Below are 13,410 nucleotides of genomic sequence, written 5' to 3' on the forward strand. Positions count from 1 at the left end.
CCTCCCACGTATCTGAGATTACAGCCCTGTGCCAATGTCCCTGGCAAGAAGAACACTTTTGAAAGCATTTGTTTTCTATTTGTGAATATTATCCTTGAGGGGAAAGAATGCTCACTTAACACTTCCTTGTGTTTTGTCAAAATAACTGCTTTAAAGGGAATAAGAAAAGGAGGTTGTTTATTGATCCCAGGGATATAGAATTCTGGGCTACATCCTTAGAGTATAACTGCTCCCTTTTCTGATAGTCCATGATGTAGAGTCACACCAGTCCTATAGTTCGGTAAGCACACAGGGTAATAATGATGTAGGGACAAAGGAGACGAGGCACTGAAGAGAGCTGCAGCCAGTATCAGAGGGCAATGCTTCTGCTGTATTCAATCCATCCATCTCCTGAACCCTGAGTTCAGGTGGTTTCAGAATTTTATACCCAGCATGTAAGGGGAGGGGCTTAGAAGTTCACATTGTAATACCGGGACCCCCTAAAGAACTCTCAGACCACACAGTCTCATTCCAGTTAAGCCTTTATTGCTGGCCAGTGGCAGACACTCTGCTCTTGAAAGAATGAGATGGTCAGAGTGGTGCCCCTGCCTTCAATTGGCTTCATATTTAAGCACAAAAACCACAAAAGGGAAGTTTGGGGGTTCAGGCAATGTAAGCAATCCTGAAAGTTGTGGTCAGTTAGTCTCCAGTTGGTCCCATAGATCATTCTTTGTTCTTGGGGGAATTTTCATGAACAAAAGAATACAAATGGCCCCAGTCATGAGCTTTTTGAGTGTCATGGCTGAGTTTACAAAGCGGAGTCACCATAGTCAAGTTGTCACATCACACACATAAAAGCAGGTTTTTCTTTCTCTGTTCTGGCCAAGTTAACCCTTCAAAGACATCACCTAAGGAGGGAAGAGCTTCTTCTCCCCTTTCTTTCCTCCCCCACCAGCTGTTACCATGGAGCCCAGTTGGTGACTTGTCTGTGAAGCCCAGCTCAAGGCCAGAGGCCTTGTTTGCAAATTTCTACAAACTACTATACTGGATACAAGTGTGTAAAAAAATAGTAAGGGGGAGTCCAGCACCTGGAGTGCTGTTTTCTTCCAAACTAGTAGCCCAGTAAAATAGGCAACACAAAAATAGAAAATTTATCTACACTTTTTTGTGGACAGTCTTTTTTTGACAGTCCTAAAATTAACCATGGTGAAGATTCCTGGAGAAACCAATTTAAAATTTTCTGTGAAAAAAGGTATTGCCACTATAATAATGTCTGATTCCTTTACTGTCTTTCCTCCCCAGCTCTTTTCAGTATGATTTTCAGAAGGGATCTGGCTATGGTGCCTAGCCTGAAAGTTGTGATCCTCCTGCCACAGCTTCCCAATCTGTTGGGATTAAAGGCATCGACAACCCTAGCTACAGAAAATAGTTCATTTTAACCCAGGTATTAATTATCATACTAAGGAACATGGATTCAAGTTACCATAAATGATGTGTGTGACTCTGCATGGAAGAGATTACATCCATCTATCCTTCCTTCCTTCCTTCCTTCCTTCCTTCCTTCCTTCCTTCCTTCCTTCCTTCCTTCCTTTCTTTCTTTCTTTCTTTCTTACTTTCTTTCTTTCATTCTTTTTTTTTCTTTTTAATATACCAGGGATTGATCCCAGGGGAACTTAAACACTGAGCCACATTTCCAGCCCTTTTTATATTGTATTTTCAGACATGATTTCACTAAGTTCCTGATGGTCTCACTAAGTTGCTGAGTCTGGCTTTAAATTTAGCAATCCTCCTATCTTAGCCTCTCAAGCTGCTGGGATTACAGTTGTGTGCCACTGTGCCTGTCCTCCATGAACTTTTATAAAAGAAACTGTGTATCACTGCATTAACCAATTGCATTGGTAGGAACATCAGATTGGTGGGGTACAAAAAATATTAAAGAAAATTTCTTCAATATGTCTGTTACTGCACTCTGAGCTTTGGTAGATTTTGGAGACGTCTGGTAAGGTCAGTGATATATTCTGAGAAGTTTTGAGATTGTGGTCTGATACAGAAATTAAGATGATTGGCTATTAAAAGGCTTAAATAGCCCAAGATAATGTTTGATCTCCATACAGAACCCTGCCTTTCCACCCTCATGGTGGTCTAGTTAGCCAAAGTCAAGTACTCTGAAGGTTCTTTGATGTAGATGCAACTGTATAGAGAACTTGAGTTCACAGCTGTAAAAATCTTGTGCTTCTCCTTTTATGTTCCTTAGGTGTAGACACCATGTCAGATTTCTTGGACAGAGGTTCCCTTTGGACACCTCCCAGAGTCCCATTTCCTCAGCCACTTCCTCTCCTGGAGCTGCCACAGAGTGCCCACAGCTGCCCTGAGCCTTGCAGGGTGAACAGAATTTCAGGCCCTGGGTCAGCTCCTCCTAGAGGGCAGCCTGAGTTGTGGGGTGCAGCCTCTCAGGGAAGCTGCTGGGGGCCCTGGGCTGAGGAATTTTCTGGAAAAGGCCTCATCTAAACAGCTACTTCCTTGGGACCTTGTTTTCCCCAAGCTCTGTTACCACTCCCTGGAGACAGGTGGACAGTCAGCCTGTGGATGCTGGTGCTGAGGGGCCAGGTGAGCAGTGACTCCTGCCCTTTTAGTCTCTCATGGTGTGAAGGAGCAAAACCTCTCCCACAGCATAAGGACCACCCACCCCAGTGCAGAGCTGTGCAAACCTGTAAAGCCTCATAGACTGGAGTCATGGTCCAGGTGCCTGGGAGGGTGATCCTGGATGCTTTCCATGAGCAAGACCAGGAGGAAGCATGTCCCAGCTGTCAGGGACCTTCCCTGCCCCTTGAGCCTGACACATCTGTGCTCCCTCAGCACCAAAGCTTTCTGTGTATCAGTTTGAAATGATGCACTCACTTATCTGAGGCCCAGGTTTATTTATTCAGAGCCAAATGGGAAGGAATATTATTAAAGAGGCAAGAGAGAGGTGGGTTAAAGTCCACCTTTTTTTGTTGTTGTTAAAAATCCCAACTTACAGCCAGCCAGATACAGTGGTGCACACCTGTGATCCTTCCTGCTCCAGAGGCTGAGACAGGAGTGTTGCAAATTTGAGGACAGCCTCAGCAACTTAGCCGGGCCTTATGCAACCTGGTGAGACGGCATATCAAAATAAAATATAAAAATGACTGGGGATGTGGCTCAGTAGTAAAATATCTCTGGGTTTAATCTTGGGGGCATCAAAGAAAAAGAAAAAGAAAACATCTAATTACCTAATTCCTTTTGCTATCCCTGAGTATGTATAGAAAGTTTGTAAGATTCAGATTTGTCTTTTCAGTGGTTTCAATTTGAAATCCCACCCTAGATTCCAAAATACCACGTAAGATACAGAGAAACTCTGTCTTGCATTATTGCTGCAGAATTTGAGTCCAATTCTACCAAAAATAGTGGTGGATAAATTTATGAATGTGATTTCATGAAAACTAGTATCTGTCCTTCACAAGGTGATGATTTTGACAAAGGATGACAGTTTTTCACTGTTGTTGTCTGGACTTGGCAGGTTCAGGTTAACTGTGTGGTTTTTTTGTTATCAGGAATGAAACCCAGAGGTGCTTAACCACCAGCCCCTTTTTGATTCTTTGTTTTGAGACAGAGTCTTGCTATATCGCCTAGGGCCCCAGACTCCTGAACTGCTGGGGTTACAGGTGTGCACCATCACACCAGTCTTCATTGTAAATTTTAAGGACAATTTTGGCAATGCCTTGAATACCCAACTGTAGTCATTTAATCACTGAATATCAGTGAAGGAGTAAATGACACCTGTTTTCTGCAAAGGAGAGACCCATGTGTCTAAATAAGGGTGTTGATCCCCTCATCATGTCACCTAATTCCTGTTTCCTCCCCACTGCCTCCTCATAGGGCCACCCCTTTGGGAGATAGCCTTTTAGCTTATGAAACTTGGGAGTAACATAAATGCTCTCTCTATTCTCTCTATCCTGTACAACATTTTGGCTGGTCTTAGATACAGTTTATTATTTCCAGTTTTTTGAAAAGTATTTTTTCTTGTTGCTGTAGTTGGACACACAACCTATTTATTTATTTTTATGTGGTGCTGAGGATCAATCCTAGGGCCTCTCATGTGCTAGGCAAGCACTCTACTGCTGAGCCAGAATCCCAACCCTAGTATTTCCAATTTTAGATATAGTTTTTCTTAAAGTTCACCTCCAAAATACAGTAAACCATACCCTAAATTTCACAGAATTTACTGAAAAGCTCAGTGTTTTTTCAGAGAGTTTAGATCATGGAAACATGCAGTCTTCTTTGTCAGAAAGTGTAGTGTCTTTCCACTGATTTGTTGTGTTTTTATGCCTCTAATTGTGTACCTTTTGTATCATACTCATTTTTATCTCTCATTACATGTATTTTACCAAGCTACTCTCCAGCCCATGAGTATTAGTATTGTAGACTGTTGTTTATTTATTTGCTTACTTATTGAGTGCTGGGAATTTATGCCATGGACATGCTCATGCTTAGTTATCTTCCAAAAATAAATTTCAATTTGTGAGCAACTTTCTGGAGGTGGGCAAGTGTTTTACTGTGGAATTAATCTACAGGCACTTGACCACTGAGCACATCCTCAGCTCTTCTTCTTATTTATTTTATCTTTTTCTTTTTTTCAATATTTTGTATAGTTGTAGATGGATAGAATACCTTTATTTTATTTATTTTTCTGTGCTGAGGATCATACCCAGTGCCTCACACATGTTAGCAAGTGTTCTGCCAGTCAGCTACAGTCCCAGGCCCCCTTTATATTTTTGATGAAGACCAATCTCACTAAATTTCTGAGTGTCTTGCTATGTTGCTGAGACAGGCTTCAAACTTTTGCCATTTCCCTGCCTGGACCTTCCTAGTGGCTAAAATTACAGGTGCACACCACTACACTAGCAGTTGGAATGAGTTTTGAAGACTTATCATCCAATTTTTTTCCAGATGAAAATAGTATTGAAAATTAGTTTTCTTGCTTTTGTTCATACTTTTGAAATTTGTAACTATGACTCTTCCTCTTTGCTTTATTTTTTGCATTATCATGAAAAAGGTATTTAGCATATAATATTGTTTCTTATATATACATTTTTAAAACTTCATGGCTTGGTAGTTTATTTACTTCTTTATTAGATAAACTTTGTTTTTATGAGCAATTTTAGGCTTACATAGTTCATTAGTCAGTGTTCTCTAGAGGAAAAGTATCAAGAGGAAGTATGATTATCAAAGGGGATTCATTAGATTGGCCTACTTGACCCGAAGGTGGATGTCCACAGTGGCCATCTGCAGGCTGGAGAGCTTGATAAGTAGTAGCTGCAGAGTCCCAGAGGCTGAAGCCTCAGAACAAGGGGGATCAATGGTGCTGCCTTAGTCCAGACCAAAGATTCTGGAAACTCACTAGAGAATCACTGGCAGAGTCCACTTTGGGAGAGTGAAGAATTTTGTCCCACCCAAGACACCGTTCTATTGGGTGGTGCTGCCTAGCTTAAGGAGGTCCTCCAGTTTGGCTCACTATCCCATATGTCAATCATTTGTAGACATACCCTCAAGCTCATTAATCACTGACATGTTTTAATCCAATCAAGATGACAATTAAATGTGCCATTACACATAGTATCAAATACCCCTTCTCTCCAGCTGATAGTCGCCACTGTTTTAAACATATTGCATTCGTGTAGGGTATTTGTTAGTTATTAAACCAGTGTTGAACATTTGATAAAGAGAATGGATGAAGCAACATGTTAGGATAAGCCAAAGTTCATCCTTTACCTTAGGGCTCCTCGTCTGTGTGATGTGATTGTGTGTTTCACGTCTTATAAAAGATAATGTCATACAGAAGAGTTTCACTGCTCTGGGAATCCAGTGTTCCACCCATTCATCACTCCTCCTCATTCCTTCCTCCCTCTCTGCTCCCTAAGTCCCTGTCACCCATCAGTTCTGCTAATGCATCTATAATGTTGTCTTTTCTGGAATGTTCTTGACTTGGAATCTTACTGCACTTGGCCATTTCAAACTGGCTTCTCTCACTTACCAGTCTGCCTTTAAGGGTGCTGAATCTTTCCAGGCTGCAGAGCTCATTTTCTGGGTGACGCACTTTGGTGTGGTTAAACTTCAGCTTGTCCACTCAGTATTGAAAGGTGCATCTTCCTTGCATCTAGTTTTGGGCAGTTGTGGATATGGCTGCTGTAGGAACTGCAGTGAGGCTTCCTGTGCCCATAATTTTTACATCATTTGCATAGACACCTGGAGTGTGATGACTTAATTGTACATTTTTTTGCATTTATGATTAAATTTTGCATTTATGATTATGAGCATCATTCATAGTCTTCTTTTTAATATTTTTCTTTATTTATTTAATTTGGATAATATGATAACTTATGCCTCAGAAAGACCTAGGAGGTGTTAACTCAGCTTCTATATTCTGGGAAAAAAGTAGAAAATTGGTGAAAGAGCCTTGCCTTGCCTTTTGGGGAAGTAATTAGTTACTGAGTCTGTTTTTTTTCAGCAGCCATGGGCTTATTTATTTCGTGTATTTCCCCTTGTATGTAAGTTGTAGGAGATTGTCTCTCTCAAAGAAATGGTCCAGTTTCTGCAAGTTGTCTAATTTGTGTCAAGCACATTTAAAATAATCTTGAAGTCCCAATGCATTGTTGATGATGACACTTTTAAATCTGTTAGTAGGTTTTCAGTCCTTGTTGTTTTTTTCTTTAATATTATTATATATTTTACACTTTTTATTTTTTTCTTTTTATGTGGCAGTGAGGGTTGAACCCAGTTTCACTCAAGCACTAGGCAAGCCACAACCCCAGTCCCTGTCCTCTGTATTCTTAGCCTTTTGACAGTTAATCAGTGATGCTGATGTTCATGAAGAACTTGATTTTGCAGACTGTGGATTTCCTGATTGTGGTTTCTTCCACACTTTTTCTGTTACCTACCTGTGGTTAATTTAGGTTTTCCTTGCTCTTCTTTCTCTGGTTTTCTGAAGTGGCAGTATCATTGGTTGCTTTTAGCTCTTCTTTTCTGAAATGTGTGTTGGATGACTTAGATACCAATACAGCGCCACCTCTGGTGTTCTCTGTGAAATTCCTATGATGGACTCATAAATGCAGGGTAAATTCAGTGTACATGAGTTGTATGTACAAGGTAATGATAACAGCATGAGTTGTATAAACAAGGTAATGATAACACCTGAAAGATGAAAAAAGTAGTAATTGAGGTGATACAGAACTCTATAATTATGGGGAATAATAATAAAAATTTAATAAAAATAGATACTGTTATCACTTTGGATATGCCTCTTTCCTCTGCTGTTCATCTGAATTTGATTCTCTCAAATAAGCTTAGGTGGGAAAAGTGCTTTTTGAATTTTTGTTTTTTTTTTGTTTTCAGGATTTTGTCAGCCAAGTCTTGTAATGCCCAGTCCTGAACTCACTTTTGTTGCTTTTTTACAACTTATTCTCATCTGCAGAGGCACAAACCCACTTCATTCACTTTGTTCAATAAACTGACTTTTTTTCTATCTTTGCAAACAATGTTTGGAATAGTCAGTCTATAGGAGGGTCTTCCATATGGTATAATATGGTTCTCAGACCCTGTGGGAATTGAAGGTAGTTCCCCTGCTGTTTTCCTATCATCTTCCCTGTGAGAAGGCATATCTAGGGGCTGGGAATGTGGCTCAGGCGGTAGCACGCTCATCTGGCCTGCGTGCGGCCAGGGTTCAATCCTCAGCACCACATAATAACAAAGATGTTGTGTCTGCCGAGAACTAAAAAAAAAAAAAATATATTAAAAATTCTCTCTATCTCTCTCCTCTCTCACTCTCTCTTAAAAAAAAAGGCTTATCTATCTTTTGTATTCCACCAACTCAGAAGAGAAGTATTTGTGGTCACAAGCTAAAGAACACTAGAAGCTATAAGATTTGAGAAAATGCAAGTAATAATTTTCTCTTAGACTTTTATAGGAAGTATGGCTATTTCATCAATTTGATAAAAATTTATATACTCAAAATCATTCACACTGTGGAAGTCTTGTATTTAAATAATCCATAATTTTAAGAAATAATTTCTGGTTATTTCATTTCAATAAGTGACTTAATTTTTTTAGCCATATTAAAAATCAGAAATTACTGAAAATTAAATCTATGTATTCAAATTTCCATCATGATAATGTGATCAGAATTAAGTAGGAATTAAGAGAACATTGTACAAAGTTGCTTTAAAATATGATTTAAACTTCCCTGCTTTTTCTGAGTGTATGAAACAGGTTGATAAAGCAACGTTAAATTTCTAAATAGTATGTAAGTTTATTTGTGATTGATTTTTCCATACTAGTTTCCAGTGCTGAGGATATAGCTCAGTTGATAGAGTGCTTGCCTTGCATGCATAGGGCCCTGGGTTCAATCCCCTAGCACACAGGAGACAGAGAGAGAGAGAGAGAGAGAGAGAGAGAGAGAGAGAGAGAGAGAGAAATACCTGTTTCTTTGTGATGTAACTTATTGGTGTTCTTTGCTAAACCATTCTCATCATGTTAGATACTCACATGTTCTCTTTGCTTTTAGTTACTTCTGATAACTTCTGCCTTGACAATTATTTTCTTATGATCCTAATAAGGACTCATTTTATTATTTGGAACTAAAAAAACTGATTTTTACAAAAGGAAGTTTTCTACTGTTATATATATACTCTGATCATTCTAGTATTATATTTTGGAGATTGGCTGTTTTATTTCCAGCTTTTTAACCTACTCAATTTAAATTTGGTCAATATACTGGCTAGTTTCCTATCATTTGTTTCATCAAGTGAATGTAGTTTGATCAATTTTATGGTCCCATTTTCTACTTTTCTACCTCATTGATATTGGTTTCTTCAAAGTCTCCCATCAAAGTCTCTGATTGGTGGTGGGGATAACTAGAAACTAAACTCAGGGCTACTGGAGTACTGAGCCTCATACACAGACCTATTTTGTATTTGATTCAGTGGCAGGGCCTCACAGATTTGCTTAGTGCCTTGTTGCTGAGGATAGCTTTGAAGTTGAAGTCCTCCATCCTCAGTCTCCAGAGCTACTGGGATTCTAGACTTAAGCCACCTTTCCCAGCTAGATCTTGCACGTCTTCATTTGATGTCATTTTAAACTTGCAAATACAACTATGTTGCACTTAAAAAAATATATTTTTATTCATCATGCAACTATTATTGTGGTAGCAAAATTTTTTTTGGGGGGTAATGTTTCTCTATAATTTTCTGTAGTACTTACTAAATTAAATATATATCATGTTAATGTCATGATATTGAGAGTGTTTTACAACATTTAATATTTTTGTAGCTATGTAGTAACTAAAAATGAATAAGCTCATATTTCTTCAATCTTATATGACCCCAATGTAGCTAGTTTCAGACATACTTTTTACTGTTTGTACTCAAATTTGTCATTTTATGATGAGTAGGCCAATGACAAAATTTAGTTTCATTCAAAAAATATTTAATTTTATTTATTCAGGTTATCATCACCTTTGGTAAGCCTATAAAGAAAATAGCAGTGTGACTACTTCATAGGTGATTGTGAGTAGTTTTAGTAATTAATGTTACTACAATGTGTCCATTAAAAACAGCTAATAATTTACTCAGTGTACATTCATTGAAATATAATATTTTGAGAGACCTTTAGCATGACAGCATGAAGATATTCATGAAAGGTTAGCCCAGCAGAACTAGTGAACAGGAAAAAAAATTGCAACTATTTATAATTGCTGGTCCAGAAAAGTAGCTCAAGAAAATAGACACGTAAAGGTACAAACAAAAGTATAAAAGGCAATAGAAATACACATTTTCTACTTTCTTAATGGATATTGAAAGCAACACATAAAACTGCATAGTTAGAATATATGTCCCTAGTTCCTCAAAAACTCTAGCCTGAAAAATTAAAACAAAATCAAAAAAACCTCTCACTATGTGGTAAGCATTCTTAGTATTCTTCTTTATATTGTTTGACACATATTTTGAGGTTTCTAAAGAAAAACATGTAAAAAATAAAGAGTGTCTTCAGACTGAAGTGTTTAACATTTTTTTTTAATCACACACACACATACATTTGGTTGGGTACAAATGTATGGCTCTTTATTTTATTATTTTTATTTTTGTTCTTATTTGTACTGGGGATCAAATCTAGCAGTGCTCTATAATTGAGCAAAATCGTCTCTTCCTTAGTTGCCCAATTAGTTTTGTACTTTCATTAGTATCAGGAATTAAATGTAGAGGAACTTAACCACTGAGTTACTTGAAAAACTCTTTTTTTTTTTTTTTGGTTAAATTTCTGAGGTTGCCTTTAACCTTGAGAACCTGCTTTTTTTTTCTGAGCTACTGGTATTGCAGAAGTTCACCATCATAACAAGGAATCTTGTACTTATTTGGTTGGTCTCACCATCACAACTTACTAAAATTATAGATGTACACCATCATGCCTGGTGCTTGCTGAGAAAGTTTGAGGTACTGGGTTCAATTCTAAGCATCACATATACTTAAATAAATAAAAATTAAAAGTCCATCCACAACAAGATACATACTTCACATTTGGTTTTTATTTTATTACTAAACTAATATTTGTTAATAAAACTGGTTATTAAACCCATACTATTATAATTAGGCTTTATGAAACTGGATAATGAATTAAAAGTAATGTATACGTCCTGGTCTCAGGAGATTACAGTTCATCAGTTATTTACAATATATATCATGTTCCTTTGATTTGCAACTTTTAGTTATCTCCTTCAAATAGAAATTAAAGTAGAGGCTAATAAACTTGTAGACCATATTTGTTTCACCTAAGTGCTAATTTTGTAATTCAAAGAACTATTAGATAATTAATTCATTTTTAGTAAATTTCAGATATTAGTCATTTTAAGGGTTTTGGGGATTGACCCCATTGACACTTTACCAATGAGTCACAGCCTGAGAATTTTCATTTTTAAGGCATGGTCTCTCTATGTTGCATAGGACCTCACTAAGTTGTTGAAGTTGGACTCCAAGTTGCAATCCTTCATCAACTCAACCTTCATCATTTCTGTGATTACAGTAGTGTTCCACTGCCCCCTACAGTTATTAAGATTTTAAAAGAGGACAATTGAAAATAGATTGACCTTGCTTAGTTGGCTTTGTATTTGTAATCCTCTGGCCTCAGTCTCCAGTTTTACCAATGTATGTTAAATTGTGTAATTTGCCAGTTTTACCAATGTATGTTAAATTGTGTAATTTGCATCTTTGTGAATTACTCATATAACTTATGTGTAAATAACATGTCAGGAAACTTTATGCTCAGGATCTTATTTGTCAGCTTTCATTTTGTCTTTTAGTAAATGCCTTGTGACTCCTTTTTCACAAATCTGAGTGTCCCTATGCATAGTGTCTGAAAACATGGCTATTAGTTTTAGATGAGTTTTGTTTGTTTTAATGCAGTCTTGTTCCTTGCTATGTTAGATTAAGACCCGGTGACATATGCAAGAGCATAGGTAAGAGAGATTTCTGACACTCAACTATAGCAAAAGCAGGAGTGAGGAGCCTGAGGAGCCCAGAGAACTGAGGATTGTGTGAGACTGAGCACATTAGTCAGCAGGGAGATCAAGTTTATAATCTACATAAAATAAATAGGCAATACAAGAAAGCATATATGTGAAGTATTAGAAGATTCTAGTTAATCATGTGAAATTTTTATCCACTCATAAAACAGCAACAACAATCAATATAGTATTAGCAGAATGTTAATTAGGACATAGTAAATGTTCACTTTTGCAATAAGAAATATATATAATACAGTTGAAAATTGGCATTAGATATCTTTTCAAAAAGAGATAAATAGGCAGATATAGCAAGACATAACTGTAATCCTCGGACTGAGGGCTGAGGCAGGAGGATTATAAATTAGAGGCTAGTCTAATACACTTAGAAAAACTCCCTGCCAAAAAAATCAAAAGGACTAGGGATGTAGTTCAGTGGTAAATGACTCCAGGGTGCCATCTGTGTCCAAAAATACAAAACAGAGAGAAAGAGAGTGAGGGGCTAAGAGAGAGACAAGGAGAGACAGAAAGAAAGAAAGGGAGAGAGAGAGAGAGAGAGAGAGAGAGAGAGCGCACAAAGATTAAAAATATACATTTTTACATGGGTTTTGGCAAAACAGTCAAACACCTGTCATGCTTGTGCAAGATCTTGGATTTGATCTCCATTGGTGCATGCACACACACACTCACAAACTATGAATATTAATTCATATAAGAATATTAAAAACTTGACAACTTTACAATAGTGGTTGATGTATAGACATAGTTTTTCTATATACTTATTACAAATTATAAAGTAACAATGAAAATTTTAAAAAGTCACAGAATATTCACATAAATGTAAGTGGATCCCATAATGAAAACTCAGTGCTTTTTTTAACAGTAATAAGTTACATTTTTATTTCTCTGTTTTACAGGCTTTAATTTTGGCTGCTTTATGAATTTCATAAATTATTTATCTTTTCATTCCTAGAAAACACATGTGAACTTTAAATTTACTTTATAAATATTTTCAGGATGTAATTCTTTATCATTTAGTATATTCACATGTTTACCATCCCCAGCATTTAGTTTCCAAAACTATTTTAGATGAAAAGAAATTAGTGCCCACTAGCAGGTTTTTTTTTTTTTTCACATAGGTCTAGGCAATGACTTATATGTGTTTTGGATTCATGAATTTACTTGTGCAAAAAATTAAATATAATATTAATTGTAAATCACATTACAGTTTCTCTGCTTACTTTCAATTAGCTAAAGGTTTCCATGTACACATTCATTGTAACATTTAGTGCTCTCATGAATCCTACTTGCTCAATATGGCTGGGAAAATAACTCAGAGGTAGAGTTCTTTCCTAGCCTGTGTGAGGCCCAGAATTCAATTTCTAGCAACACAAATATAATATTCCTGAGTAACAGTCTACTGTGAGGATTTACATGTTTCCATTTATCTATTTACCTTGCATTGATTTTACATATTGGTTCTTATGTGTAGTTCAGTAATAAATATTCCTATATGAATGACAGTCTCAATACATTTCCAGTTACTTTTGGTATATTTCAAAAATGAATGCTTCTTCATCTAGTAATTCTTTATTTTACCAAGAAACCATCAATGTAATTTTACTTTTGTATCAGAGAGGCATGGAATTTTCAATTTTCTGCATATTTACATTTTTTTCTTTTCCAAATTGTTTTATTTTAGGGTATTTTTGCAAATGTTTATAATTTTTGTTTACATAATATAAAACAGTTGCTTTGGATAGGCAAAAGGAATAAAAGAATAATGTCAAAAATAAACACATAGTTGTTCATTCGAAGGTATAACAAAGACATATTAGAACTGTGGTAGCAGTTCTATGTACTCT

The 13,410-nt window shown here is 36.7% G+C and overlaps 1 protein-coding gene across 1 annotated transcript in view; it reads left to right on the forward strand.

The window, feature by feature from the left end:
* Positions 1–13,410, forward strand: part of LOC144371222 (uncharacterized) — a 43,706-nt gene that overhangs the window by 793 nt on the left and 29,503 nt on the right.

The sequence above is a fragment of the Ictidomys tridecemlineatus genome, chromosome 16 (genome assembly GCF_052094955.1).
Source record: "Ictidomys tridecemlineatus isolate mIctTri1 chromosome 16, mIctTri1.hap1, whole genome shotgun sequence".
Taxonomy (NCBI): domain Eukaryota; kingdom Metazoa; phylum Chordata; class Mammalia; order Rodentia; family Sciuridae; genus Ictidomys; species Ictidomys tridecemlineatus.